Below are 13,338 nucleotides of genomic sequence, written 5' to 3'. Positions count from 1 at the left end.
CCGGTCTCCAGCGCTGCAGGGGGCTCTTTACTGTCTGAGCCACCGGGAAGGTCAAAGTAAGGTATGCCCCGCATTTTCTCAACTAGTCCACACAGTATATGCTCAGCAGTGCGATTAGATAAAAAGTATTCAATTGCAGGTGTAAGAAGCAGCAAAGAAGTAAAAAGTCTCTTTACATATGATATGGAAATACAGCAGGAAAACACCAGTGTTTCAATGTTGTTTTATTTTGATTTCATTATGAATGATTGTGAGCATGTTTTTCCACTGAAATACTATTTTTTTCACCTGTCAGGTTGGTAAAAACAGAAATGTCCGGTGGTACACCCCACTGTCCAGGCTGTGGGCAAACACACTCTTCCACATGGCTGGTGGGGAGGCACATCTGTGTGATCCACGTGCCGGCACACACACACACTCTGACCCAGCAGTTCTCATCTGAGAATGTGCCCTGAAGATAGATTCCACAGCAGGCAGGCTCTGGACGGTCCCCAGGCGCCCTGCGACCTGGAGCTTGTGCTCCGCGCTCCTTCCTTCTGTGAGCATTACCTGGACCTGGAGAGAGTGCCAGTCGCTCAGTCATGTCCGACTCTTGGCGACCCCCTGTACTGTACCCCTCCAGGCTCCTCTGGCCATGGGATTCTCCAAGCAAGAATACTGGAGTGAGTTGCCATCCCCTCCCTCCAGGGGATCTTCCCAATCCAGGGATGAAACCCGGGTCTCCCACACTGCAGGCAGATTCTTTACCATCTGAGTTAGCGGGAGTGACGCACCTCTCATTAACAGAATGCGATGAAAGGAATGGAGGCAACATTTGAGATTAGGTTGCAAAAAGGCTGTGTCTTAGGTCTTGCTCTGTCTTGCTGGCTCACATAGATGGAAGACAGACTCGAAGCCGTGAGCCACTGCAGACAACCCAGGAATTCAGGGCAGCCTCCAGCCAGGCAGGAAGTGAGGCTCTGAGCCCAGCACTGCAGAGGGCTCGCATCCCGCACACAGCCGCCTGGGCGAGCTTGCACGAGGGTCCTCCCTTGGGTGAGACCACAGCCTGCTGGTACCTCGACCCAGAGCCAGGTGACCCGGCTGAGTTGTGCGTGGATTCCTGATCCCCAGATTCTGTAAAGTGATAAACAGCTGCTGTTTTAAGATACTACATTTGGAAGTGACTTGTGATACAATAGCAGCTAACATCTGTATGCACGTGCTTATGTGTAGGTGTGGCTGGGTGCTCATTGCTCAGTTGTGCCCGACTCTTTGTGACCCCATGGACTGCAGCCCACCAGGCTCCTCTGTCTGTGGGATTCTCCAGGCAAGAGTACTGGAGTGGGTTGCCATTTCCTTCTTCAAGGGATCTTCCCCACCCAGGGATCGAACCTGCATCTCTTAAGTCTTCGGCATTGGCAGGCACATTCTTTATGGCTGAGCCACCAGATGTACATATGTGTACGTATAATCAAGATGTGTATGTATGTGTACATGTATGTGTGTATATGTGTGAGTATATGAATATATACTGTTATTCATTGTAGCATTGTTTGCTGTTGAAAAAATGTAGGAAGAACCTAAGTAGTCATTGAGAAAACTGTTGAACACAAAGCAACATTATTCAGCTGTTAAAAACACAAGGACTTCTAAGAACTGATGTGGATATTCCAGGATATACTGCTAAGTGAAAAAAGTGAAATACGGGCGTATTTGGTATCCTGTCCTCCTGTAAGAGAGATGGGAGATGGGGGAAGCAACACATCTGCTCTTTGTGCAAAGGAAATGCAGATGAATAAACCAGACAGGAGATTAGGCAGCAGTGCAGGAAGGGTGGGGGGTGGGGGACTGAGGGGAAGGGGGGGGAGGGGAGCAAGACACCGCTGTGTGTCTGGAAAGACTTCCCCAGAATAGCACTTAGAATCAGCCAGGATGTGGGGCACCCGGCTGGGACACAACGGTTCCAAATGAACCGATCACTAACCTGATGTGTTTGGAAAACAGTTTACTGACCACACAGTGTAGCTCAGAACAGAGTGATCCATGCTCAAACATTTTACTGTTGTTCAGAACTGTGTTTCCCGCAGGGGTAAGGGCAACACTCTGAAGTGCAGTGTGGTTAATCTAGGATTGAGCAACTATGCAAACACAAGGCGGGGATGAAAACCAGGCTTCTCACCCTCAGGAAAGGACGTTATGATTTAAGCAAAGAGGAGGAGGGTTAGGATGATGGGAGCTGAGGGAATAAACTCACGGGGTCCGCGTATCGCCCCAGCTCTGTCCGCTTGGGTGGCCTAGAAGCAAGAACACCCCCGGGACAGTGGGCACACCTGGAGGCCAGATATTTGTTCCTGAGTATGAGTCTCCTTGGAAAACAGTTGGCTCAGCGTGGGATTGGGAAAACACACCATGAGCCTGGAACATGCTATGGTGTCAGAAGTTAAGCACGTGCTCCAAAAACGATGAGGGAACGTGGGCAGAACACAGGAGCCCCGCAGGCGAAATATGGGACAATCTGAGCAACAAAATAACCAGTGACAGTGATTACTAAGCCGGAGCATGAAATCAATACCCGTCAGCCCACAGCCGCATCAATGAGGCATGAATGAGTGACGGAATCTGCACACACGCAGGCAGACAGTGGAGAGGGACAGTTCTTCCTCGTAACAGAATCACAAAGACACACGCAAATGATGGGAAGAGAAAGTCGCCCTTAGGCTGACGCCACAGTAACTATGTCTGAAGCCAGAACCACCTGCTGTTGCTGACTCGGCAGGCGTGTCAGCACGATGAGAAACCGTAGTTGCGTCTCAGTGCACCTCCTCTGAGTGTGTGCGCGTGTCAGTCACTCAGCTGTGTCAGACTCTTTGTGACCCCATAGCCCGCCAGGCTCCTCTGCCCACGGAATTCTCCAGGCCAGAATACTGGAGTGGGTAGCCATTCCCTTCTGCGGGGGATCTTACTGGCCCAGGGAATCCAGAGGATCTTCCCGACCAAGGGCGAGAACCCAGGTCTCCTGCATTGCAGGCAGATTCTTTTCACTGTCTGAGCCCCCAGGGAAGCCCATAGGTGTGCACAAGTGACGAAGGAAAGCAGTGACTCTGCAGTGAGGAAACCCCACGGACAGCACCCGAACCATCAACATTAACAGAACAATCGTTCTGATTGGTTCTAATTGGTTCCAAGACCCCCTCATAAGATGTCAGTGTTATGTAAATAGTTGTAAGTATGATGTAAACACTATGTAAATTGCGTTGGCAGTAGAAACTCAAGGTTTGCTTTTTGCAACTTTCCAGGAAAAAAAAAATTCTTTTTATTGTTTTCCTTCAACCTCCATAGGAGGAATCCACCAGATTTGAAACCCCTGGTTACAGAGGAAGACTCTAGACACCCTGTGGTTCTCAATAGGATGCAGAGAATTCTGCGGGATTCTTGCCTCAAAAACATCAGCTCAATGTAACTGTGAGGAAATATCAGATTATCCCAAAGCGAAAGACATTCCATGGAATTGCTTGCCAGAGATCTCCCACGTGCTCAGGTTGTGAAAGACGCAGGAGGCCCGCAGACACCCCCGCACCCTACCCCCCGGGGCTGGGGCTGCTGGTCACAGTAGGACTGGGTCCTGACTCAAAGGAGCCTGTTAGTGAGACAGTTGGAGAGACATGAATGAAATTTCCAGCTTAGTTAACTCAATTTGCATCCACATGAATTTCCTGATTTTGATCACTGTGGTCTGGTGATGTAATATGTTAAGAGTGGGAGAAATTAGGTGAAGGATACGAGCAAAATCCAGACTTCCTTCCTTCTTACTTTTGCATTCCAGTCCCCTATAAGGAAAAAGACATATTTTTGGGGTGTTAGTTCTAAAAGGTCTTGTAGGTCTTCATAGAACCTTTCAGCTTCAGCTTCAGCTTCTTCAGCGTTACTGGTTGGGGCATAGACTTGGATTACTGTGATATTGAATGGTTTGCCTTGGAAACGAACAGAGATCATTCTGTCGTTTTTGAGACTGCATCCAAGTACTGCATTTCGGACTCTTTTGTTGACCACGATGGCTACTCCATTTCTTCTAAGGGATTCCTGCCCACAGTAGTAGATATAATGGTCATCTGAGTTAAATTCACCCATTCCAGTCTATTTTAGTTCGCTGATTCCTAGAATGTTGGCGTTCACTCTTGCCATCTCCTGTTTGACCACTTCCAATTTGCCTTGATTCATGAACCTAACATTCCAGGTTCCTATGCAATATTGCTCTTTACAGCGTCGGACTTTGCTTCTATCACCAGTCACATTCACAACTGGGTCTTGTTTTTGCTTTGGCTCCATCCCTTCGTTCTTCCTGGAGTTATTTCTCCACTGATCTCCAGTAGCATATTGGGCACTTACCGACCGGGGGAACTTCCAAATGTTCAAGCTGGTTTTAGAAAAGGCAGAGGAACCAGAGATCAAATTGCCAACATCCACTGGATCATGCAAAAAGCAAGCGAGTTCCAGAAAAACATCTATTTCTGCTTTATTGGCTATGCCAAAGCCTTTGACTGTGCAGATCACAATAAACTGTGGAAAATTCTGAAAGAGATGGGAATACAGACCACCTGACCTGCCTCTTGAGAAACCTATATGCAGGTCAGGAAGCAACAGTTGGAACTGGACATGGAACAACAGACTGGTTCCAAATAGGAAAAGGAGTACGTCAAGGCTGTATATTGTCACCCTACTTATTTAACTTATATGCAGAGTACATCATGAGAAACGTTGGACTGGAAGAAGCACAAGCTGGGATCAAGACTGCCCGGAGAAATCTCAATAACCTCAGATATGCAGATGCACCACCCTTATGGCAGAAAGTGAAGAACTAAAGAGCCTCTTGATGAAAATGAAAGAAGAGAGTGAAAAAGTTGGCTTCAAGCTCAGCATTCAGAAAACTAAGATCATGGCATCTGGTCCCATCACTTCATGGGAAATAGATGGGGAAACAGTGGAAACGGTGTCAGACTTTATTTTTCTGGGCTCCAAAATCACTGCAGATGGTGACTGCAGCCATGAAATTAAAAGACGCTTACTCCTTGGAAGAAAAGTTATGACCAACCTAGACAGCATATTCAAAAGCAGAGACATTACTTCACCAACAAAGGTCCGCCTAGTCAAGGCTATGATTTTTCCAGTGGTCATGTATGGATGTGAGAGTTGGACTGTGAAGAAGGCTGAGCGCCGAAGAATTGATGCTTTTGAACTGTGGTGTTGAAGAAGACTCTTGAGAGTCCCTTGGACTGCAAGGTGATCCAATCAGTCCATCCTAAAGGAGATCAGCCCTGGGATTTCTTTGGAAGGAATGATGCTAAAGCTGCAACTCCAGTACTTTGGCCACCTCATGCAAAGAGTTGACTCATTGGAAAAGACTCTGATGCTGGGAGGGATTGGGGGCAGGAGGAGAAGGGGACGACAGAGGATGAGATGGCATCATGGACTCGATGGACATGAGTTTGAGTGAACTCTGGGAGTTGGTGGTGGACAGGGAGGCGTGCTGCAATTCATGGGGTCGCAAAGAGTTGGACACGTCTGAGCGGCTGAACTGAACTGATGAGCAAAATCTTCTGTGTTTGCAACATTTTAAAGTTATTTTGAAAGGAGACATCATAAAGGACAAAGATGAGCTAGTATAAAAACTGGGACATTATCACAAGTGTGTAGGAAGCGCTTAAGATGCTCCTACATACCACTGTGCTCCCTCTCCCATGGATAGAGACTGGACACAAAGGGGTTAAATAGCTTGTCTGAGATCAACCATATAGCCAGGGTGCTCGGGGTTTGAACCCAGGTCTTCAGGACCAGCACCCACCACCCAAGCACCAAGCAACTGGTCAATCTCCATTCCAGTAATTGTGGAGCACTCGCCTAAGAGAACAAGTTCTTTTTTTTTCTTTACCTTTTCATTTATATTGGGGTGTAGCTGACAGTGTTATGGTAAGTGCAGGTGGAGAGCACAGCCACTCAGCCACAAGTAGACACACGTCCACTCTCCCCCAGCCCCTCCAGTCCAGACGGCCACATACATTAAGCAGAGCTCCCCGTGCCGTGCAGCAGGCTCTGGTTGGGTATCTGTTGTACAAACAGTATGGTGGCTCAGATGGTAAAGAATCTGCCTGCAATGCGGGAGACCTGGGTTCGATCCCTGGGTTGGGAAGATTCCCTGGAGAAGGGAAAGGCTACCCCTCTCCAGTATTCTTGCCCGGAGAATTCTGTGGTCAGAGGAGCCTGGTGGGCTACAGCCCATGGGGTCAGACACGACTGAGCGATGAACACTTTCTTGGAGTACCAAGAGAGACCCCAGCAATGTGTACATGTCGATCCCAAACTCATTCTCTATCCTTTCTCCCCTCCTCCCCTCCCTCACCCCCCACCCCGGCGACCTTAAGTGTAAGACGACAAGTTCTGATGTGTTAAACGCCGGGAGTCACAGCAGATAACACATCTGTCTTACCTGATCTCAGCTCGAGTTCTACAGGCAGGATGTACAGGCACCTACTTGCAGCTGGAGCCTGCCTAACCGGAACTCAGATGACACACAGCAGTCAGAGGAGAGAAACTTCATTCTGTGGACACAACGCAACCGGCCAAGTCCTTCCGGAAAGCCCGGGGCACACACCTGCCTTCCCAGGAGGACTCTGCGCTTTCTTCCGTTTACAGTGGCACCTGTGGGCTGGTCCCCAGGCAGAGCTGCAAGGTCAAGGCCAAAAGAAGTAAAGGGGAGGCTCCTGAATAAAGGGGGGGGTGGCATGGGAGCGATGAGAGGGAGGAGGGGAAAGGGAATTTGTCCGTCTGTCAGTTTTAGCAGCCAGTTCAATATTTGGGGTTTTCAATGAAGCATACAAATCACTGAGCTCCCCTAGGCCATCGGTCTGTCTGCAGGGAGGACGCTGCTCCTCCTGATTTAAGTCGTGATCCCCTAGCGGCAGAGTCACCAGGCTGGGCTGGAAGGATTCTCTCCCCAAGGGAGAGCCTGGAGCTCCCACACACCTGACTCTCCCAGAAGCAGGGATAGCCCAGAACAGCTTGGCCCTCCAAGGCTTGCCCCAGACTTGAGGCTCTTTTGTGGCAAAATTACGCCATCTCGTGGCCTCATGAGATTCGAACGCTGAGGTGGAGAATTGGAATGCATTCGCAGTTGTGAGGATATGAAGACAAACACAGGCGAGGCTCACGATGGAGGTCCAATCTACTTTCTGAAGTTCACGTGTGCGTTATTCTGGAGTGAAGACATCCTGCAGCTCCGTCCGCTTGGGGCGTGGAGTGCCAGTAAAGAGTGCTGGCTGCCCAGAGGGACCCCGGCTCACGCATCTGGGGCCTAATATCCTTCGTAGCAGCACGAAGCAGTTCTTTCCTTTTGCCCTTTGACTGTGTGCGTGCTAAGTCACTTCAGTCGTGTTCGACTGTGGGCACACCTAGCCTGCCAGGCTCCTCTGCCCATGGAATTTCCCAGGCAAGAAGGCTGCCGTGCCCTCCTCCAGGGGATCTTCCTGAACCAGGGGATCAAACCCATGTCTCTTACATCTCCTGCATTGGTCGGGGGGTCCTTTAGCATTAGCACCACCTGGGAAGACCCATCTGAACACAAATTTGAAACTCATTTTCTTATCCAGGGAATAGAACTTCCAAAAGCTGCAACCAACCAGAAGTGCATGAAATAATATTATTTCTATGTAGAAACATGAAGAATTTTAAAATAAATAGCAGAAAACCTGAGCAAGTTCACAGCAACTGAGGGACCAGGCTGAGAAACAACCATTGGTTTACCTAAATAAATGATGCGAATAGCAGAAAGTGAAGAGGAACTAAAAAGCCTCTTAATGAAAGTGAAAGAGAAGCGTGAAAAAGTTGGCTTCAAGCTCAGCATTCAGAAAACTAAGATCATGGCATCTGGTCCCATCACTTCATGGGAAATACATGGGGAAACAGTGTCAGACTTTATTTTTCTGGGCTCCAAAATCACTGCAGATGGTGATTGCAGCCATGAAATTAAAAGACGCTTACTCCTTGGAAAGAAAGTTATGACCAACCTAGATAACATTGAAAAGCAGAGACATTACCTTGCCAACAAAGGTCCGCCTAGTCAAGGCTATGGTTTTTCCAGTGGTCATGTATGGATGTGAGAGTTGGACTGTGAAGAAAGCTGAGCGCCGAAGTATTGATGCTTTTGAACTGCGGTGTTGGAGAAGACTCTTGAGAGTCCCTTGGACTGCAAGGAGATCCACCAGTCCATTCTGAAGGAGATCAGCCCTGGGATTTCTTTGGAAGGAATGATGCTAAAGCTGCAACTCCAGTACTTTGGCCACCTCATGCGAAGAGTTGACTCATTGGAAAGGACTGATGCCGGGAGTGATTGGGGGCAGGAGGAGAAGGGGACGACAGAGGATGAGATGGCTGGATGGCATCACCGACTTGATGGACATGAGTTTGAGTGAACTCCGGGAGTTGGTGGTGGACAAGGAGGCCTGGTGTGCTGTGATTCATGGGGTCGGACATGAGTGAGCGACTGGACTGAACTGAACTGAACATCCGTCAGTCATGGAGCAAGCACTCAACACGTAGCAGGCGCAGTCTTAGGTCTCTGCTTGCAGAATCTCATTTAATCTTCTGAACATCCCTATCGGGTCAGCACTGTTATGAGTCCCAGTTTTCTGTGAAGATGAAGGAGGCGGAGATAAACACAAAGTGACCAGGTCATTCTAAATGACTGGGCTCACACACAGACCCAACATCGGTATAAGCGGTGCCCCGACCTGTCTGCAAGCTGCCTTCCTCTGCTTCAGCCAAGCCAGCTTCAAGCAGCGGGAGTGTGGGTCCGACATCACTCTTTGACCCCACTGTGGTCAGGAAACCCTTCTGGACACAGCAGCTGCAGCCACACACCCCTCCTACGGCTGGACACGGCCACGGCCGGCCTGGGCTCGGCTCCCGACACTCACCGTGCAGGTGGCTCCACAGTAGTGCCCACCTTTCCACGGTCCCCAGGCTGACGGCCCCTTTCTGCATAACCTCGGTTAAGCCACTCTGGTGGTGACTGGGTCCCTCTGCAGGAACGGCCACCTCGCACCAGGTCACACGTGTGCCCAGGGCCAGCCCCCACCTAATGACAGGTGGACGCAGAAGAGGAGCCTGGCCCTTTCCCCTCCACAGCTGCCCTCCCTCCCCAGATGGGCCTGAGGCCCCGGCTGGGACTCTATTCCAAGGTCTGAGTGCATGTCTGCCCCTATTGCCACCCACCAGGCCAGCCCTGAGTCATGGGCAGACACCTGCTGCTCCGCCTCCGTGGGGGCCCACTCGGGACGGGTGGTAAGGACCTGGCATGTGTGTCAGGGAGCCTCACGCAGGTGTGGAAGCCGAGGGGCCATCTCCCCTGTCTCCCTGGTCAGCGGGTTGAGAGTCAAGTCAGCTGAAGTGAAGAGGCAGGGATGCCCACCACAGGGGCACGAGGCTCGGGCTCTGCAAGAGAGAGTTGAGGCGGAGAACGAAGAACGGAATCAGTATAGATCTGGGACCTGAGGTCTCTGGAGTTTGGCAGCAAATCCTTCTGCAAGCATCCCTCCAGACCAGCCCCCTGAATAGAGCCGCCCCGGGCTCGCCCTGGCTGCCCAGTGGGGGCCAGCACGTGCACACTCACCACGTATATCTGTCCTCCCAGGTGCCCTCTACCCAGAAGCTTTCACTCCAGGGCCCAAGACTCTGCGTCCCCAACAAGCTCCCGGAACGTGCTGCCTTCGGGGCCTCTAACGTCCAAAGTTAAAATTCACCGTGCCCGGTTTTGTTTTTGCTGATTTCTGATTAAATATCATTTCAAAAATTCTTCATGGTGAGATAGTATCTTTTTCTTTTCTGAAAAAAAAAAAAAAAAAGTACCAAGTAGAAAATAAATGCACTTTTATCCACTAATCCCTTAAAGGGAGGATTGTGTTATTTTTAATTGGGCCATAAGTTAATCGCACTAATACACACTCGTTTTCTGTGGGTTGCATCCTGGTTGCCATGGGAACGTATTCTAACCATTTGCGTCGCCCTGCAGTCGTGTTTCCATCAGTCAATAGGGATACAGCAAATGGAGCAGGAGAAACAGATGATCAAATGCTGAATTTCCTTTTGCTTTTAAAAAAACTTCAGTGGGAAGATAATTGCCTTACACGCTTGTGTTGGTTTCTACCTACGTTTGCTTTTAAGCTAGCAACATCCAAAACTCGTTTATAGCTGGTTCATTAATTCGAAGCCGTGAGAGGTCCACTTGTGTTCAGAGGCCAGCAAAGGGGTTTCTTGCAGGTCTCAGACGGACGTGAATAGGGGGCCCGGAAGCCCCATTCACAGCAGAGTTGACTCCACAGCGGCAGCGGTGTGATGCTGACCACACCACCTGTCGACAGATGGTGGAGGAAGAGCAGAGGCCCGTTCTTACGGGCCAGCCCCCCTCTGCTCTTGGGAGACAGGATTCAGGGACGGCATTTTCGCTCGTCAAGCGGTTGGAGGTGTAAAACCTTCTCCTGGGGAAGGCATAATGCCCAACAGATAATCAGAAAAAGAATCACCTTTGTGTCCTTCTTTGGAAAACCACATGTGAGTAAAATGGAGAAGCGGGATAGTTTCCAACAGAGCAGACCCCTGGGGAACACACCCTTCCACTTCTCACTCGGGGGCTCACGTGGCTCAGCGCCAGGGCAGTGACCCGGGGTCAGGGCATGCTGGGCACTGCTGGACACCACTTAGCTGGCACATGGCCCAGGTTCCAGACCTTCTCAGCCATGGAGGGAGGGCTGGTGGGCACCCGGGTGGAGGAAAGGCCTGGCTCATGTCAGCCGTTTAAATACCCAGCTTATCTTTCTATATCTCACCAGCCCTCCGAGGGGGGAGCTACACACAGGATGGGCTCTGCACTGTTCATAGACTGACAGCTAGACTAGCTTTCTCCCCACAACTAACTTCAGGTGGCAGATGGAGGCAGCTTATGTCTCAGACTCTTTAAATGTGCTCTAGTTATTGTTACCGGAGAAGGCAATGGCACCCCACTCCAGTACTCTTGCCTGAAAAATCCCATGGGTGGAGGAGCCTGGTACGCTGCAGTCCAGAGTCGAACACGACTGAGCGACTTCACTTTCAGTTTTCACTTTCATGCATTGGAGAAGGAAATGGCAACCCACTCCAATGTTCCTGCCTAGAGAATCCCAGGGGTGGGGCAGCCTGGTGGACTGTTGTCTGTGGGGTGGCACAGAGTCGGACACGACTGAAGTGACTTAGCAGCAGTTATTGTTACTCATGACAGTCCCTGGGACAGCAAGGAGATCAAACCAGCCCATCCTAAAGAAAATCAACCCTGAATAGTCATTGGAAGGACTGATGCTGAAGCTGAAGCTCCAATACTGATGCGAAGTGCTGACGGATTGGAAAAGACCCCGATGCTGGGAAAGACTGAAGGTGAGAGGAGAAGGGGACGACAGAGGATGAGATGGTTGGATGGCATCACTGACTCAATGGACATGAGTTTGAGTAAACTCCGGGAGTTGGTGATGGATAGGGAGGCCTGCGTGCTGCAGTCCATGGGGTTGCAAAGAGTCAGACACAATTTAGTGACTGAACAATAATTGTTACTCATTTATTCATTCTGAAAATATCCTCTGAGCATCTATCACAGGGTGGGGTCTGGACACAAGGCTGTCCTCGGCCAGGCAAAGCCAGGGAGAGACTGTGACCCTGCTTAGGGACGGACACAGCAGCACAGAGAGCTCCAGGCAGGGGACCCTGCTCACGTTGTAGGAGGTCCGGGAGGGCTGCCCAGAGGAGGAGGCCGAGGAGATCGAGGGAGCTGGCCAAGAAAGGCAGTCTGGAGGAGCTCGGGGCGGGTGGGGCACATGGAAGCAAGATTTCAGGCAATGAGAACAGGGTAGAAAGGCCTGTCGGTGGGCCTGTGCCTTTGCAGGCTGAGCAAGGAGAGCTGGCTGAGCTGCGGTCTGTGTGGGAGCTACAGGGTGTGTGTGGGAGCTACAGGGTGTGTGTGTGCACACGGAAAGGCAGTTGTGGTGACGTGTAGGGCTGCAGAGAAGAGCTGGGCTGGGTTATGACCAGCTCCGCGAGTTACCCGGTTTATCTGGTCTTTTGTTACTCTGAGGACGGAGGGGAGTTGTTGGAGGCTCTTCAGCAGAGGAGTGAGACGAGCAGGCTTAAAACGACTTCCATGCCACGTGCGGTCAACCACCGGAGCGGGACCCGTCTAGGCAGATCAGCTGGAGCTGACATCGGCCACTTCTGTGCCATGTGTCTCCCGGGACGGTAGTGTTCTCACGTGTGGTTTACTGGCCCCCACATCTGCGTGCCCTGGGCGGGGGGTGGTCTGGCGATCATCTCAGGGTCCCTGCTGACTCAGGAGAGAGAGTGGGGATGGCGCCAGGCTCCTGTTGCAGTGGGACCCTCAGAGCATCTGTTTGCAGGGATGTCGTCAGGGATGGCTGTAGGGAACTAGGTTTAAAGAAGGTTGAGAAGTGCTTGCAAACGAGACTCTCAACCAGGGCTGAACATTCTTGCAAACGAGATGTTCAGCCAAGAATCCTGTTTGTTCCCATGGGAAAAGAACATTGCTTGCACACAAGGATGTTTCTCTGATTCCTCAAAAGGAACAGACCTTGGGACAAAACGGATTCTAAGTTGATAAGGAAGTTCCCCAAAACAAAGTCTTAGCTGCAGTAAGTCAGTCAAGGTAAAGGTTATCTCGCCTGCGCCTGCGCACTGTATAGTTGCTGAATTATGGTGTTTGGCAACTTGCCCTGTAGGTTGTTGTGCAAAAGATATAAAGTAAAGCAGCTGTAAGAAGCAAAGAGTTAAAGTAAAAAGACTCAAACCACTCTGCAGTGTTGGTGTTTCATTCTGGCGCCAGCAATGGCACAAAGGAACTGGGGTCTCTCCGGGGCCACAGGGAGCCTCAGAGCTAAGGCTGTTTCCCTAAAGGCTTACCTCTTCTCTGCTCATTTCACCCACATCCTTGGAGGTATGCATGCATGCGGGTGTGCTAAGCTGGCTTAGTGCACACTGTGGAGGCGTTAGTCACTCAGTCGTGTCTGACTCTTCTCGACCCTATGGACTGTCGCCTGCCTGTCCACGGGATTCTCCAGGCAAGAACACTGGAGTGGATTGCCATGTGTTCCTTCAGGGGATCTTCCCGACCCACGGATTGAACTCTCATCTCTTATGTTTCCTGCACTGGCAGGCAGGGTTTTTTTTCTTTTTTTTAAACCACCACTGCCATCTGGGAAGTCCATTTTTCTAGGCGAAACAGTGACAGACTTTATTTTCCTGGGCTCTAAAATCACTGCAGATGGTGATTGC

General features: G+C 50.5%; 1 long non-coding RNA gene across 1 annotated transcript; it reads right to left on the bottom strand.

Moving 5' to 3' along the window:
- Nucleotides 1–208: 208 nt before the first annotated feature.
- Nucleotides 209–6,649, bottom strand: LOC121820215 (uncharacterized). The gene is made up of 2 exons (XR_009601562.1): nucleotides 6,464–6,649; nucleotides 209–1,116 (listed from the first exon to the last, which is right to left on the bottom strand). It is a non-coding gene; the product is annotated as an uncharacterized LOC121820215 (long non-coding RNA).
- Between the last annotated feature and the right edge of the window lie 6,689 nt (nucleotides 6,650–13,338).

The sequence above is a fragment of the Ovis aries genome, chromosome 8 (genome assembly GCF_016772045.2).
Source record: "Ovis aries strain OAR_USU_Benz2616 breed Rambouillet chromosome 8, ARS-UI_Ramb_v3.0, whole genome shotgun sequence".
Lineage (NCBI taxonomy): Eukaryota > Metazoa > Chordata > Mammalia > Artiodactyla > Bovidae > Ovis > Ovis aries.
This window is presented reverse-complemented; position numbering and strand designations above follow the sequence as displayed.